Genomic DNA, 17,917 nt, shown 5'->3' on the forward strand with positions numbered 1-17,917 from the left:
GTGGACTACTCTTAAAAGCTGGATCTCCGCAAGGAACAACCAATTTAAAGGAACTCTACTAATTCTGCCAAGAAAGGCGATTCAGCCACAATCATGGCAGAAGCTTGTTGATGGTGACCAACTTGCTCCGGGACATTTAACCAACTATCAGTGGTGGTGTATGCACATATTTGAATCTGCATGTGTACTTTTGACCCTGTGTTTATTAGAGAAAATCCAAAATAAATTCAAACTTGCGCACACAATTCTTGTTTTTTTTTATTAATCAAGGATTCATGCTGTACTGTGATTCCACCCTGGAAAAAGAACAGTTCAAAGAAATAATTAAAAGCCTAAAATCACAGTGACAGTCACGCCCATGATGATGACTGTATGCAAACTTCTGACCACAACTGTAGATGCACAGAATGAAGTGTTGTATGTATATGTGTGAATGTGGTGTAGTGTTCAAGTGCTTAAAGTGGTCAGTAAGACTAAACAGTATCTCATCCATCCATCCCTCAATAACTACACTAACCAAACACTGCTCCCGCTCAGTCACATTTTTGGACTGCGTGAGTGTGTGTGTTCTTGCACTTTGGTGGAAACAATAAAATTATTTCCAATAAGATGAGCATCACTTCAATATTACTGATGAGTAACACTCGCTGACGCCAGATTAAAATGGATGAACAGCAGAGAAAAACTGAATTAGGTTTGGGAAAATAGCAAACAAAGTGGAGAGTCGACAGACCTCCCACAACACAATGAGTCACAGCAGTGGGGGGAAAAAAGGTGCAACAAACAAGAATGAGTCGGAAAGAGTTAGTGGGGGTAGGCGGCAAGCGAATGGGAAAAGATTAGCAACAGCAAATACAACCTCAATCTATCACCAATCTGTGTTGTACATCATCTGTAGACAGGCGGGATTATTCCCATCTAAACATCATAATAAATATCTTGGGTTTCCCCTGTGTGGATTCAGTCAACGTGCAGGCTCCATTAGAAACTTTTATTGTTTGCTGTGCACAAAAAGCCTCATGGTTAATCTTTCAGTTTATCTAGAAACTAATTCATTTGTCATCTCTCAAATGAGATAACAGATCTGTGGCGCTGCCTGCTATCAAGCTTTCCTTGAGTTTGTTTGAACATCTCTCTTTCCATTTTTTCCTGATTGGAGGCGATAAGACCGTGGCGACAGGGCGGTCTAGCCAGAGTGCTTGTTGCTGGCGACAAAAGGGTGGAGCAGACAGGAAGGGACAGAGAAAAGGGAGAGAGAAGGTGACAGAGTTAGAGGAGCAGGCATGCTCAGCCTGGGTGATGCAAATAGCCCTGCTGTCACCTCCCCCGCCTGCCAGTCTTTCATAATCTCTGTTGACAAAACAGAGGCACACGGCCCATGTCTGGCCGTGTAAACTCACACCAGCAGCACGACAAGCTGCTTCAACTACTCGCACAAGTTGCAAAGACTGTCTTCTGGTTTATCCTAATAATAAAAAAGACCTGGTCCTTAAATGACACAGTGTAAGTTATTTAACAAAAACTAAGACAAAATACTGAAGCATTGTGTGAAAAACTACATACACCTTTAAACCTGGATTATACTTGGTTGTGGACATGGACAACCGAGTAGTCATGCCTGTTATACTTCCTTAAAGTTTGCTTGAAGTCTGCTCTCACGTGCATGCATAGTTGGTGCATTATAATGTAATTTCTCTACAAACAAGTCCTTGTGATCACAAGAAACAGAGCGGTGTGCAGACTTTTGCGTGGACCCTCACACTGACTAGGCAACGGCAAAATTTACATCACAGAGAGCCAAGCGGACTCCCGGATGTGTAAAGTATAAAACCTGCTTTCCTGGTTCCACAGGAATTAAGAGGGTAAGTCACAGAAAGGTTATCCACAAGCGGAAAGACAGCTGTCAATCATTTCTTGAGTGGAGATACCCAAAATTTACAGATCTGTGTGTCTGATCAGGGGCAAGCAGATTCAGAGATACTATGATGATATCAAAGTAGGATATCAAAGGATTGATAAAGATAAATCAAAAAAGTCCAGCACCTCTGCTTAAGAAATTAGCAAATCATTCAATTAATCCTTGAAGTTCTACTGTGTGTGTTATAAACAATTGTACCCACGTGCCTCAACCATGTAATAGTTGAATCTGTTTAATTGTAAAAAAAATGCACATGAAAATGAACCAAAATGGAGCCTCAGTCTAAAAGTACACTGCTGAATGTGTAAATGGGTTTAGATAATACCTTTGTAATTAAAGATCAAGTTTTTTATTTTTATTTTTCTATTGATTCAATGAGTTTTCTGCTCATCCAAAACCCTGAAGTGCCTCAACAACCCATCACCTGACATTTATGCAGAGAAATCAACAAAGCCTTCACCTTAACTCACTGTGGAAGATTCCTGGAAGTATCCTTGCCTCACCTCATTCTTATCCCTCCTATTTTCTTCTGCTTTAGACTGAGTGTCTCCCCTCCTATGGCCTGGACTCTCCTTCCTCCCCTTTCTTACCAACCTCACTCCTCACACAATCACTGCTGCTATAAGTGCAACAGCAGCGAGTTTGCAAAAAAACATGCGTGTGAGAATTCACGTGAACGAAAGAGAGACTGTGGTTTGGTTAAGTGTGGGTACACTTATGTGTTCGCGAGTGTGTGTGTTGTCGTCACCTGCAGACAGGGGTAAAAGATTAATGCTCTCTTTCAGCCTCCGTGGCAGGTAGAGCACAAAGAATAATTTGATTTCTCCTCCTGTCTCCCTGCTGTCTTCCCACTCTTCATTTTCTCATCTCCCTGAAAATCGTTCGCAGCCCTCTTTGTTTCCCTTGTTGCTACCACCACTACCGGTCTTTTTTCGTAAACTATTCCACCTTCCAAAATTCAACCACACACACACACACACGCACTAAAAAAAACAACAAAACCCCCCCCCCACCTCCATAAAATATTTGCCTCAAAAACAGACACACACACTTTTCTCTGCATTTCAGCGTTCAGGTCAGGAGGATGTTGCAAGAGTGTGGCAACAACAAGAAACTGTCTCTGACAAACCGTTCAACCTGAACTCAGGAGGCCGTTACCATGCCAACCGTGCGGGATGTTAGCTCACCTTTCGACGGCGCCAAGATGATGGACGATCAGGTCCCCCCTCCCCTCGCTTTGGGGGCGCGGTCCTATGTGGGCTGATCAATGGAGTCTGGAGAGAAAAGAAAAAACAAACACACACACACACGCAAAAAAGTTTAACAATCATGCTCAACAGTGCATGTTCATTAGGGCAATATTAATGAATAACAAGCAGCATTATTAATCAGCAGCCTGAAGACACATGCACAGGAAGCACCATTAACGTCTTAATGAGGAGAAGAAACTGCGAGGGAGCCCAGCCTCGCTATGTGCTTTTGTCTTCATTACGGCTGCACACGTACAGAGCAAACACATCATGGCTCCTGTGCATTTGCATTAACATGCAGACCTCTCCCACAACCTGACCAAATACACACACACACACACACACACACACACACACACACACACACACACACACACACACACACACAAAAAGGGATGTTGAGACACAAGTTTTACAGGAAGCCAAAGAGCTGAAACCTGAAAGTGAAGACAGCATGTGATCCACAATTCAGCCACCCAAGTTTTTTTTTAAAAAGAAGACAAAGTGAAGTGCTTCCACATCTTTCCCTCTGAATGAATACTTCAAAAACACAACTGGATATAAACACCAAGCCTTTATTGGCAAATATCCACTGTGGCGTAGGGACTTGGAGTAAGAGCACAAAAACAGACTATTAGGCTAAAATCACTGCGCTAATCCCAAAAGCACATAATAGGCTAATTTGTGTCCATTTAGATCCTGATAAGAAACACTGTGTGTGTGTCTGTGTGTGTTCTTTGGCCATGAGTTGTTGTAGAAGCTCAAGTGTTCAGCGTCTGAACAATCCAAGAAGAGTATCCCGTAGGGGTAAACAGTGCGTAACCATGGGGAACGCTGGGCGTTTCCATGACACCCTGTCATCGGTGAAGCACACCACAAGGCTGGCTCATGTTCTTCTGTCCCTGTACCTCAGCACATGTGTGGGTCTGTGTGTGTGAGAGACAGAAAGTAGGTTTACTTTCATTTTTATTAAATGAATGATGAGAGCGTCACGTCGGAGTCTCTGAGTTCAGTTTGAGTGCGTCTGTGTGATTCTATTGTTAATCTCACGTCTACCAGGCTTTAACTGTTATTTTACCGTTTTTGCCTGCTGTTCTTCTTCCTATAAAACAAATGCAAAAAATGTAACGTATGGTTTATTGCAAGTGTTTCAGTCTTAATATATTGTTAAGTATTTCTACTGTAAATTTCATCAACATTTTATTTTAAAATATAATTACTTTAGATTTATTATCTATAGAGCACTGAACAGCAGCAAAATGAGCTCCCGAATTAATTTTTCTAGTCATCCTTCTATTATAGAAAGTTTTTTTATTGCCATCAAAAGCTGATAAATGCCTTAAAGCAGAGATCGGTGGAATGCACTAACAACAGGCTTTGGAATCGAGAAAAAAAGGTTTTCATGAGCTGTTGTGCTGAAAAACTGAGTCTTTCAGGAGACAAATGTAGATTTAAAAACAGCATATTAGGCAACAGCAAGAAGATTTGCAAAAACCATATGAAATATTTCTTCATGTTACGCAATATTAAGTCAAAGAATCCATCCATCATTTTCTGAACCAGCTAGCCTATCCTAGCTGACACATGCTGGGAACACTATCGACGGGTGGCATGGCAAAAACAGAGAGGCAGGAAACCATTCACCCTTAAATTCACACCTACAGCCAATTTTTAAATGACTAAATAATCTAACATGACATGTTACATGACGTGTAATATGTTTCTGTGGGAGAAAGCCTGTTAGCTATATTTAACTTTCTCAGTTAAATATGGATAACGAAGAAAGTTACGATCAGTGACCTTCATCTATGGTCATCTACAGGTCAACCATCAACATCTACGAAGGTTGGCTCCACTCTGCATACCAAAGTATCCTCGGGTAAGATATGGAACCCTGAGTTGGCCCCAGTGCATTCATCAGATCGTCAGTGTGTGCGTGTTAGATCGCTAACACGCACACACTTTGCATTTTGTTTGCACTTCAGCGTTCTGATGTATATTCCTGCGCTAACTAATTTGTCTTTTTCTTATGTCTGATGGACTGTGTCTCTAAAGCAGGATTTACGGTCCAGCACAGGTAGCGGGTTAGTTGTCCGGGGACGGCCCGTCTGCCTGCAGAGAGTTCTGTTGTCAGATGGAGGCAGTGTAGAAAATATGTGGTGCAAGCAGTCTGTGGACCACTCTTTCTTGCGCTGTGATTGGTCTGTCTGCCAGCCACGCAGAAGAGCGAAGCCATACAGAGTGTTACAAACAATGAAAAGCATCCTCTGCAGTCGGTGCTTGAACTTTATATACTATATTTATTGATCTTTATTTATTGAGTGTTTTTGTCACCTCTCCTTCTCTATTCCAGCCCACTTGTCAACCAATCAACATTAGACAGATGCTTACATCATCTGTTTCTACCGGTGCACAGTCAGGATCTAGGAGAACTGTACGGGACCGTGTCTGGGGTGGGTGAAAATACCTCTCCAGCCCCCGTCCAACTGGAAATGCTCCCGGGCACATTAAAGACCTTAAAGATGTTGTATTAGATAGTGCAACCCCCTCAGGATTATTGATGGACAGATGGTGGCCCCATGCTAGCCACACCTTGAGCAATTATTCAAAACACAACCATCAGAATACTTCTAAATTTAAGATTTTCACTTGAACACTGACTGTTTGCTCACCTTCTTTATGTTGCGTGCTAAATAAGACAGCTGGACTTGATTCAATATAATTTTGTGCAGATGAGTTACGACAGAATCAAAAATTAGGGGAAAAAAAGCACCTCAGAGTAATCAGCTTTTGTACTACTTGGTTATACTCACACAAAAACTGTGAATTGCGGAACAAAATGTAATTTTAAAGCAGTTTGTTACACTGTGTATGTTTACGTGTGTGTTATGTGCCTATATGCCATTCACCATCAGCGACCTGACCGCTGGCTGCACCCATGATTGGGAGCAGATGGAGGCTGTCGGTGTGTGCATGTGTGTTAGCAGGCAGGAGACAGGAGGAGGAGGAGGAGGAGGGGTGAGCGCTCTAGTTTAGGTGATGTATGGACTCTCACGCACCAACAAAGACCCTCCTTCAACCGATGTGTTTCCTATTAATTGAAAGGGGAGAAAAATAGAGCCGGAGAATGACTGCTTAAGCAGGGAGAATTTATAGCTCAGCTGCGACAAAGACTAACTGACTCAATTTTTTTTGTGCAAAAAGTTTAGGGGGGGAAGAGTCGTTCTTTGTGCTGTGCACGAGCAGGGACAAGAGAGTCTTCAGTGTGATCATTACTGTTCTTTGTGCTCACTTTGAAACAGCCGTGAAAACCAGAATGAATAAAATGGTAGTTAACTGCATGTAGCGCTGCTCATACTGGCGTAAAGCCTTGAATTTAAAAGCAGTGTGAATGAGCTTAAGATTCAGAGTCAATGAAGAAATGTTGAGCTTAGGCCTTTTTACAGTCTGCTCTCCTCTGAACACGTGTCTGTTTATCTCCTCGTGCTCTTCAATTACTCATCACCACAAAGCTAAACAAGGCTTCAGCCTTGTACTGTCTGAATGTTTGCTTGCTTTGTCTTTCATCAATGCAACCCGAGCGACACAATAAATATCGTATACAGCTGCATCTTCTTCTCGTTAAAGCGACTGCGCTTAAAGATGCAACGAAGATGCAGCCGCAGTTCACAGTTTAAAGGGGATGCTCGCACAAGAGCCGTTGACTTCATGAGCACGACATGCGCAGCGCATCGTGAGTTTTACAGAAGGAGCGGGAATTTACGGCAGAGATTTCGTCTCGGCGGCATTTCTGCATTTCAAAGCCGCAATCAGAGAAGCTGATTTAGCTCAGCGGTCAGGCTGTTGTGACTTTTGAGGTTTCTTCCTCTTTACTTGTTGCATGATACTCCAGAATCCACTGAATCATTGTTTATTGGGCCTCCTCTTTGTTCCTGAAAGTCACCTCGTTTGGCCTTGAGCGTAAAAACCAGGTGACTTACAGACCTCTTTAACAGCTGCTAAAAGTGCTGGTATTAAGAAGTGAAACAAAAGTAACACTTTCACTCAAATGTATGCAAATCCGAACAAAACCAAAAATAGTCAAATAAGAATTTACCTTCTCAAGTTTTCAGTTTCTCAGCTCAAACACGCGTCCATGGTGATCTACACTAACATCTTCATCTTAAATCGCAGTGGTCTGCAAGCTGAACCACGACATGCTACACCTCCAACTTAATCTAGTTTAGGATGAAGAAAATATAAAGAAACAGACACTTCCTCATCTGGCGTCTTAATTACGACTGTAAAGCTGCGTGCAACCAATGAGCAGTCAGGATAAGATAAAGATGGTAAAACCGGACACGTGCCTTCATCTGGTACCATCAGCTGAACCAGGAAGAAAACCAGGAACGAGGGCCATGCTGTCATGCAAGAAAGTGAAATAATCCCTCTTGCTAACAAAGTCCATTACAGTGTGGATTTATATGAGACTAATCAGTAAGCGGGTGATCTTTCTTAAGTAGACTCAACGTCTACAGACAAATAAGTACAAATAATATTTCAAAATAAGTTCACTGCAGTAAAAGCACTGGGAATCGGTGGTCTAAAATTGTAGAATGAGGTACTAAAAAGTCCAGTGGAAAAATATGAATCCAGGTACAAAGTGCATGAAGCTGCAAATGCATTAAGATAAAAGAAACACTGTGACAAAGACCCGATGTACCTTTGCTAGATATGGGACCGACTGGACCCTTTTACAAAAAGAACAAGTACATTTTTAAGCCAGAAAAAAAGCCCTGCGTTGTATAAATGGCACTGAACATTTTCCTGCCCTTTCCTCGCTCCAATGTCAAGAAGTGGCACAAAAATTCGGGTTCCAATGAATAAATAGAAACAAATAATGAATAAACAAATAAATACAACAAACACTGGATTAAATGAAATGTAAACCAACACCGACACAAGGCTGGTCAACAGCACCAGCAGCAGTCATCACAAACCCGGGATGTAACTGATACACTAAATGCCCTTCCTGATGCATCCCTCACCTTTTATCCATGGCTGGCATGTGTACAAACTCTAGCTGTCCAAATGAGATGGACAGTTATAGAAGTGAAATGACTCATTTGAATCATATTCAGTCCACTTGCTGTCATAAAGTCAAACTTGCATCGGGTTACTTATGAAATGTAGGATGAACTAAATAATTTGGCTCATAACATTTGTGAGCAGAAATGGCTTCAGCTGAGAAACACATCTACAGCACTCATATAGTTAATTTTTTGGGGTTTTGTTTAGGGCTGTGCGATATGACCAAAATCTCATAATCCGATATAAGAATTCTATCGTCCGATAACGATATAAATCACACAAATGTAACATTTTCTGTAAATTCTGTGAATCTCGGGCAGCTCGACTTGCGGGAAGTGTTTCCAGCTGCGCGTCATGTAGCTGGAGTCGAGTGTTTTAACCGATGGATGAAACGATACATTTTTAGACATAAGTTGTAACGGCCGCCGTTTTCTTTGTGAGTATTTATTACACGGCGTGCTGCGGGGAAAAGTCTGTTCTAACGTTTGAGTCTAAGGTTTATTTTTTAGCACCTGGCGGCTCTTTTTTACTTCTCAACCGTAAATAATCTGCTCTTTCACGTGATTCAATTTATTTAGAAAAGTCTCAACAGGATCTTGAGCTTTATTGTTAAAGGTTTATGTGGAACATAAACAAGCGGACACGCGATGGTGTTTCCGTTGTTGTTGCTAACCACAACGCATAAAAACAGGCGCTTGTCCGTCCGTAGTGTGGTTATATAAAATATAAGAGAAAGAGAGAACTTTAAGAAATTAATATAACCACTACAGTGACCATCAGAACGATGAAAAAATATTGCCGTAAACAGTTTATTTTGCGACACCACGAAACAAACGATAGCGTAAAATGAAACGATAGATGTTTTTATATCGTCATCTGATATATATCGTTATATTGAACGGCCCTAGTTTTGTTTCTGCCAAACAAAAAACTAAATCCAAAGTGAAACCAGCTATACAATCTTAATTAAATAGGACCTATTATGCTCATTTCCAGCTCCGTATTGTTTATTCTTGGACTCTACTACAGTCTAGATACTGGTTTTAAATGTGCTATAGAAACAAATCTAACATTGACATTTACATGTATGCTGACACCATCCACACATGATGGAAAATAAGAAATATTAAGTCCCTTTTAAGTTTTCCTGGAGTTATTTGACAGCTGAAAATCAGTTTTTTTAAACACGCTTTAAAAATGTTTTTTTCTTTTAAAAAAATCACGTCCAGACGGATCTTTGTCTTCAGGCGTCTGATGGAGGCACAGAAACTTCAGACTGATCCAGGAGTTGTTTCTGTGTGAGCTTTATTCCTTTCCCCCTCTCTCTTCCCTTCTCCTCACATTTTATAACAGGCTTTTTCTCTCCGTGTGTCTATCTTCTGTAATGGCTGTGAATAAGGGAAATTGTGTGCACTAGCCAGCATACACAACAGCACAGTGAAGACAGCATAAAAGTACATTGTGTGAAAGTGAGTGTGTGTACTCTGGGTGACTCTGCTTTAGTTTTGCTTCACTCAGTCCCCCTCCAACAAACCCGGCGCTCACACTGGAGCAAAATACGAGCCAAGCCACATCTTGGCACCTTACCTCCCCTTAAACAAATCAGACCACAGAGGCTAATAAAAAAAACTCTGAGTCCAAAGCTCGCCTCCACAGACAATGGGGTACAAAGAGGGGAGCCACTCTCAGCTACCCCACTCCGTCTTAAATGAACCCATACAAGACTCAGAGCTTCTATTCACCCCCAACAGCAATAGTTTCACCACTGTCTCCATCATCTACACCCTCTTTTTGTTGCTTTTAAATGGAGCTTTGATGTTATATTGTTCTCAACAGGCCTTGCTTAAAAAACACTAATTGCCACTAAACTAAGAAGCAATTTGCTTCTAAAGTGAGAGAGAACTTTCCATCTTTAGACCAATTACTGCTATCATAGCGCACAGCCTGCTACTTCAAACTTCACACTTCAGAGAGGGGATAGAGGGGGTGGAGGATGAAGAAAAGCAGAGGGAAGGCGTCTGGCTCGGGGCAGAAATAGGCCAAGCAGGTCTAAAAAATAAAACTCATCCAGCCATCCAGGGTGTGTCTGCTGTAGGCTGCCATCAAACATGCATTTACATATTCAAAAAAAGAAACAGGCGTTTGCATGAGTCATCCTTTCCAAGAAGGTAGAGGAAAACCACACAGCACACTGTATCGTGCTACAGTACAGTAGGAAGTGTGCAAGATTTCGTTAGTTCCAACATTAAACATGAATCTGCAGTTAAGCTGCTAAATGAACTGTTAAAGTGAAGCAAATATAAAAAGAATAAAAGAAAAGTTAGCGTATCAGGTTTTTGCACTTTAAAATGATTTTAAAAACATGAATCTTGTAATAAAAATTCTTTTAGAATTCACTTGATAGAAATGCTCAAGATCAAAAACTAAGGAGATCACTTCACACATGCACAGTCTCCTTTATTTGTGTTTAGTCTCATCTCTCCACATAAATTAATCATTTTCAGACAATGACTAAAAACAGTGACCACGTGAAGTTTGTCGTTTCCTCTTCTTCCATTTAGGGGTCGCCACAACGGGTCATCTGCCTCCATCTCAACCTATCCCTAGCATCCTCCTCTGTGACACCAACCCGCCGCATGTCCTCCTTCACTACACCAACGAACTTTCTCAGAGGTCAACCTGAGCTGTCCCTCTGATACGTTCATTCCTAAGCTTGTCCATGAGAATCTCAGCATCTTCACCTCCAGCTTGCACCAGTCCTTTTGTTAATGCCACTGCCTCCAAACCATACATCACAGCAAGTCTCACAGTTAACAACAAAAGCCCTACACTTTCACTATTACTGACTTTCATTTTTTTCTCTCCAGAGCACATCTCCACCTCTCCTCTTTCACTACAGATCAGTGTCATCTGCAAACATCACAGTCCACGGAGAACAAGCTTCACTTTTTCAAGCTTCACCATGGCGATCATGGTCTCAGCACTGTAACTGAAACAGGAGTGATAAAAAAGTGGCACGAGAAAAAGCACCACCCTGCTTTGCATCACAGCATTTAGTTTCATTTGTTCAGTAGCTTCTACTGCCAGGCAACTTTGCAGGGGTTTAACTGACACACACTCATGAGCAAAAATTAAGCAAAGAACAAGTATTCAGAATTGTGTTGAAACTTTTCAGGCCTCCTGTTGTAAATCAAACCTTTTTTATGTTTCTCCATTCATTACTCCAGACTTCTCCCGTAATTTTTCACCCGAGAGCACGTTGCTTGTTTTTCTTTGTTAAAACTACACGAACCTTTAATGAAAGTGTAGTCATTGGCTCCGAGTTCAAAACCTCACAGTGTTCGAGTTGACGCTGTGTTTGTGTGCACAGTAAATTAGCAAGTGACAGACGAGAGCCCAAGTTACTTCCAAGAACACGAGCTGCACAGTATCACCATAAATCATTGACGATATGTGTCATTAAAAAAAACTACTTTGCTGAACTGTAATTGTGCATTAATGTCAACAGGGATTGTTGTCAACACCTGAACCTTGCCACGAGCTGAACACATGTGGACAGAGGAGAGTGTGAGACTGGCTAAATAACTACATTAAAGTGCCGATGCATTCTTGCTCATCAGTAATGGCACAGAGCCACAAAGAGTCCTGATAAGATAAGGACAGTAAAATCTCACATGTCCTCATTTGGCACGTTAGGGCTGAGCCGTGAAGAAAACTTGCAGCCACACGGTGACGAACTCTGTGAATGAGCGTGTCGTAAAGACACCTCAGGGTCAAAACATGTTTGGAGCACCAAGTCTGACACGTGCCTACACAGTCAAACACAGTACAGGGTTAAATAAAACACCTCACTGGGAGCCATTAATTATGCAGGGACTATGCATTATCATAACATAGAGGTCTGTTACTGTGAGTTAATTAACAATGAACCAAGAGGCATGGCTGTCATATCAAAGAACGATGAATGACTGGAGCTTTGGTAAATACTTAAAACACTGTTGTCATCACAGAGCATAAATTACCTAGTTACAAGCCTCATGGGGTACAGAAAGAAAAATGCAGGGAAACTGCAGAGAAAACACTCACCTGCTTTCCTTTTGGTGATTGTAAAATGAATTTAAAATGAGGGGAAAAAAATAAGGGCTTTCAATATCGCTGTTAGTGTATGATCTAATTAGTGTGACAGGTCAGTCAATAAGTCACTCCTCTCCATATCTAAACACACCCTTAATTGTTCACCTGCTGCCAACTTCTCACAGCAGAATCCAACTGGAATTAAAAACTGCAGTTTCCACATGACCTAAAAATCATTTATTGTAAGGCAGCAATGTAGGTTTCAATAAAAACTGAAACATGTAACTCTAAAACAAAAGGTTGGCTCAGACTGAAATAATCGTAGATAGGTGTAGCAAATAAAATGCCTTCTCTGCTTCTATAAAGTAAGAAAAAGACCCTAACACACTGCTCAATAAATAAATACATTTGAAAACACATCATACCTCAATGGAAAAAAAAAATCATGCTGGACATCTATACTGATATGGACAGGGTAATGTGTAAATCAATAGTTTGTGTTCCCTCCACATGCTTGTATGCATGCCTGACAACATTGGGCATTGGGTTTCCAATGAGATGATGGATGTTGTCCTGGGGGATCTCAGATCTGAACCAGGGCATCACTGACCTCCTGGCCAGATTGAGGTGCAGCCTGGTGGATGGACCAAAACGTGATGTCCCAGGGGTGTTCTACTGGATGTAGGTATGGCGAGTCTGTCAGTGGTATCAATTTCTTCAACCCCTAGGAACTGCCTGCAAACTCTCGCCACATGAGGCCGCGCATTATTGCGCACCAGGAAGAACCCAGCACCCACTACTCCAAGGATTTCAAAGACTGCCCTGACTACCTCATGGCCTAGCCTGTAGAGGTCTGTGTATCCGTGGATACGCCTCCAGGACCCACCACCAAATCAGTCATGCTGAACAATGTTACAGGCAGCATAATGATCTCCTTGACTTCTTCATACCTTTAACCATTGTCACATGAGAGCAGGTTCACCCTGAGCACATCTGTGAAAGCACATGGCAAATGCCAGTTGGGCTCCACAATGCCGGCTAGTGAAGTGAGATAATTTTGTATGAGTCTTGCATCCTGTTCCACCTTGCACAAAGGAGCAGATACCAATCCTGCTGATGGATTAACGACCCTCTACAGCCCTGTCCAGCTCTCTTAAGAGTACCTGCCTGTCTACTGGAATCGCCATTGGTCATGGGACTGTACTTGGAGACGTAGCAAACCTTTTGGCTATATATTGGAGGATTTGGACTCGGGTCCAGGTGACCCTGACCGTAGCCAAATGCCAAACTAGTGAAAAAGAGGAAACGATGAGAAGTGGAAAAAATGTCTCCAGTGGCCTCCACCTGTAAAACCATTCCTTTTATGGGGGTTTTCTCATTGTTGCCCCACTAGTGCACTTGTTGTTCATTTCATTAACACTAAAGCAGCTGAAACTGATTAACAACCCCCTTTGCTACTTAGCAGAGCAGATCAATATCCCAGACATTTAATTGACTTGATGCTATACTCTGATTAAAAAGAGTTATTTTAATTTTTTGAGCAGTATATTATGTGTGTATTACCACCAGCAATAAACACTAGTAGGTTCATCTTTGTAGACTCTCTTCTCAGTTCTCTTTTCTTTAAAAGTCGTTGTGCTTGATAAATAAGAAAAAGGCAAGAGAGAAATAAAGAAAGAGAAATATATCCTGGACATGCACTGCATTGTTCTGTGGGGCTACTGACACTGCTGCTGTTGAGGAGATAACCATCTCTGCATGTACTTCAAATGCATACTTCCTGGATGGCTGAGGCCGCAGACAAATGAGTCCATAAAAAAGCGTTTAGTTGAGATCGCCATTCAAATTTTACCATTTAAATTATCCAAATAGTTTATGCCGTAAAACTGAGCTGGAGAAATAAGCATAATGTCTTCTTGTTGTGATCATTTAAAAGTAAATGTACGTGTATACTGTCGCAGGTGCAAAGGATGTCAGGTAAAAGTACAGGCTGTCAAATACACAATGCTATGAACAGCTCTGATCCACAGCTCTGCACTGATATCACTCATTCAGTGCAGTGTCCTAAAATAAACCTTTGTTTGAGGCTGGTGTGAGCTGGCTCTGCAATCCTGCATCTGAACTCAGATTAACCTGAGTCTTCATGATCCTCTGCTTTGATACGAGAGGCTAAACAAAGTTTTCTCTTACAGATTACTGCAGAGCAGCAGTTGGTTTACTGAATGTCTTCCGCAGCAGATGTCAGGAAGATTTACATGAACCTTTTATGAGGTGACCAACTACATGAAAAATCACATAATACCATCACGCTGAATCTTCACTGTAAAAAACGTTCAAGATGACGACCATGTAAAATAAATCTGATGTATAATTCTTTGAGTCTAGGACAGGATACGAGCTTCCGAGGCAGTGGAAAGCACATTTGTGGAGTAAATGTACTTTGAGACATTTTTTTTAATTTTTAGACACAAATGTCACACCTTGCCACCCGATGCCATACTGTCATATTTATTTAACATATTATTTAACTATTTTATTTATCAGTACAATAACATTTTCATAGTTAACATCAGCAGGCTACTACAATAAAATGCAAAATACTGCCAACTAGAACGGGGCTATATGGCCCAAAAATATTTATCACGATATATATTTGAAAATTTGCGATAACGGTGTAACTGACGATAATTGACGCGAGACAAAATACAACTCCACAACTTTACTAGCGCAAAAAAACCCCCATCCATTTATTTTCACTTAAACAAGCAGCTGTTTTTTATGCATTTTGTGTATTAAAGATACATAAAAATTTAACAGTGCAAATGCAAATTCCTTGCTGAAAGTTTAACCAAAAGGCATTTCCAGTAGAAATGGGCTGACATATCCTGAGCATAACCATGTATAATATCCACTGAAGTTAAAAAGAGGTGCTTTGCAACATTAAACTGCAGTGTGCAGTATGTATTTTTCGGACCATAAGGTGCACGGGATTATAAGACACATTAAGCGAAACAAAGCAGTCAGAGAAATCAAACTTTATTCAACTCATTCTTCTTGCTTCCTTCACTTCTGTACCATTGATTCATTAATGCTGTATTCTATCACAGCTGCTCTATTCCCATGTTGTTGCAGTATATTAATGACTAACCTTGTATTGTGGATGGATTATTTCAATTGTTCTCATGACTGAAGTTTGGTCCGTTTACAGCATCCTGCCATGCGACTGCATTTGTCCCTAACCATCAGGAACCTTCACGTTAACTTTTATCAAGTGGAAAAGTGTTAGCGTTCATCCTCCAGCTTCACTGTGTTTATGTTATGCTAACATAGCTGTGTCGCTAGCGATCACATAGCACATTATTACATACCACCTAGCCCAACTTCAGTAACCTTACAAACGTCTCTGCTGTTTAGTTTTCTGTCTTCATTTATGTTGGAAGTGTTAGCAGAGCTGTACGTTTGAATTTTTTCAGGAATCTCTCAGTCAGAACATGCTATATAATGTTTAGGTAACTAGCGAAACCATCGAGCTAACTTCCGCTAACTTCCTGCGAAATAGACCCAGATTACTCCCAGATTTACGAGCACCTTAGTCTGACAAATACGGCACCATTTTTACAAACCAATTCTGGTTCATTTGTTTTACTCAACGATCTGCCAACGATCTCATTTTCTTATCGTTGCCCAACATTGTACCGGTATTACCGTGAACAGTATAATATGGCCCAGCCCTACTGCCTGTGCTACCCCTCGGCCTCCTAGTCGATGCATGCACGGCATGAGTATCCCAGGCGACTTCCTTGAGTTCTTGACTTATAGCATTCACAAGATTTTCAGAGAACGTGATCTGTGACCTTGTCTTTGAGTTCATGGTCACTGAGATTCAAACTTGTCCAAGATTTTTGGTAGATGCCCCTATGGTATGAATTTCCCCTGCCTGAGCCTGGTTCTCACAGAGGGTTCTTCCTGTTAGAAGGGAGTTTTTCCTTCCCACTGTCATCAAAAGTGCATGCTCAAAGGGGGTTATCTGAGTGTTGGGGTTCTCTCTGCATTATTGTAGGGTCTTTACCTTACAATATAAAGCACCTTGAGGCAACTGTTATTATAATTTGCCACTGTCCAAATAAAATTGAATTGAGGAAAGTTTTCACTGAAGCTTTTCACTAAAGCAGACAGTAACATGTAAAGGAGCGTTACTGCATTGCCACTTTTACTCAACTAAAGGATCAAAAGTTGGAAGCAGACCCAAGTCTCATGTTTCAAATGCAGGTTTCCATGTGCAAGTGTTCTGAGACTTAGAGCTCGATACAAAAAGATAAACTTGGCCAAGTGGAAAAAGATTAAAAACAGGAGGGTGGGGTTTGTGTGAAAAAAAAAACAGTATGTCACTGGAAAGGTGTTTTGTTTTTTTCTTTTATTTCCTCACAAAATAATTGCATGCAGGGAAAACTCAAACTCTTCCGCTGCTTAAGCTGCCAACAGTGAGAACACTTCATCTGCTGATGCATGCATGTGATGATAAGTTTAAGTGTGTGTGTAAGTGAATAAGCTGCGCGACTTTGTTAGTGTCAGTGGGACATAATTGGCTCACAATAAATCATCAGTGCAGCCTTAGTGAGAGAACACCATCTTCTCCTCCACCTCTACCTTCCTCTCGCCTCCCCTTCTCGCGCTCGCGCTCTCCTTGGTGACAGCGAGGGAGCAGCAGATTCACCACATAAACACCCTGCTCCCTCTATTTATTTGCTCCGAGTCCAAAAACTGCACAGCATAAGGAAAAAATGATAGCGGGTGGGAGGGGTGCAGGAAGAAGAGTGAAAGAGAGGAGAAGAGGGAGGTAGACAGACAAACACACACGTACACTGCAGATTTGGCTGCACACACGTGGACAGGGCGCGCACACATGCACGCGCAGCACTGCACACACTCCTGGTTGAGCATCTAAATCACATTAGCTGCCTGCCTTCAATCCATCACTCCCACAGACAAAAGCACATGGTGGAGAGACAGGGAAACTGCATGGCAACATGCATAACCACCCACAAACAAACAAACAAGCAAGCAAGCACACAATCAGTCAAAGAGCAGCTGACACACCTTGAATCCAGACAACAGCAATAAAGGTGAAAGCACTCCTTCCTAAGAAAAACAAAACAAAACAAAACTCCCCGATCACAAATCAGCCTGCATTCACTTCCATGCACATCACTGTCAGTGCATAACAGCTGCACATTCAGGGATACACTCATTTGGCTCTGCTGCTGCTGCTCTGTAAAAAGTTGCACTTCTGTCAAAGAAAACCAACAACTCCATAAAACCACGGTTGCTTTAAATATTTAAAGAGGAAGGAGCTAAGCACGGGCAGAACGACATCTTGAGAAATCTTTCTTTTCTGTCTGTATCAATCTTCCTTCCCATTAGAGGGGGGTGGGGTCCTTATCTAAGCGTGTTTGTGTTTGTGTGTCCGTGTAGAGCCAAATGTTTGTTAGAGGTGCCTCTGATCTTGAAGACAGTGCGGGCTAGGTGCTCTTTACCTAATGGGATGCATAGCAAGCGTGCATGCAGGGTTGTGTGCACCCTTTTTTTGTGTGTGTGTTTTCTCTAA

At 41.6% G+C, this 17,917-nt stretch overlaps 1 protein-coding gene across 2 annotated transcripts in view; it reads right to left on the reverse strand.

Annotated features, from left to right (window-relative positions):
• Positions 1-17,917, reverse strand: part of LOC309696298 (nuclear receptor coactivator 3-like) — a 64,545-nt gene that overhangs the window by 24,155 nt on the left and 22,473 nt on the right. The window contains exon 2 of one of the 2 annotated variants that reach the window (XM_082517470.1): positions 3,106-3,192. The exons of the other annotated variant lie outside the window; for it this stretch is intronic. The gene's annotated coding sequence lies outside the window, so the exon portion shown is untranslated. The remainder of the gene's footprint in view (positions 1-3,105; positions 3,193-17,917) is intronic. 2 annotated transcript variants of the gene reach the window in all.

Source organism: Aulonocara stuartgranti (genome assembly GCF_965226115.1).
Source record: "Aulonocara stuartgranti genome assembly, chromosome: 20".
NCBI classification, from domain to species: domain Eukaryota; kingdom Metazoa; phylum Chordata; class Actinopteri; order Cichliformes; family Cichlidae; genus Aulonocara; species Aulonocara stuartgranti.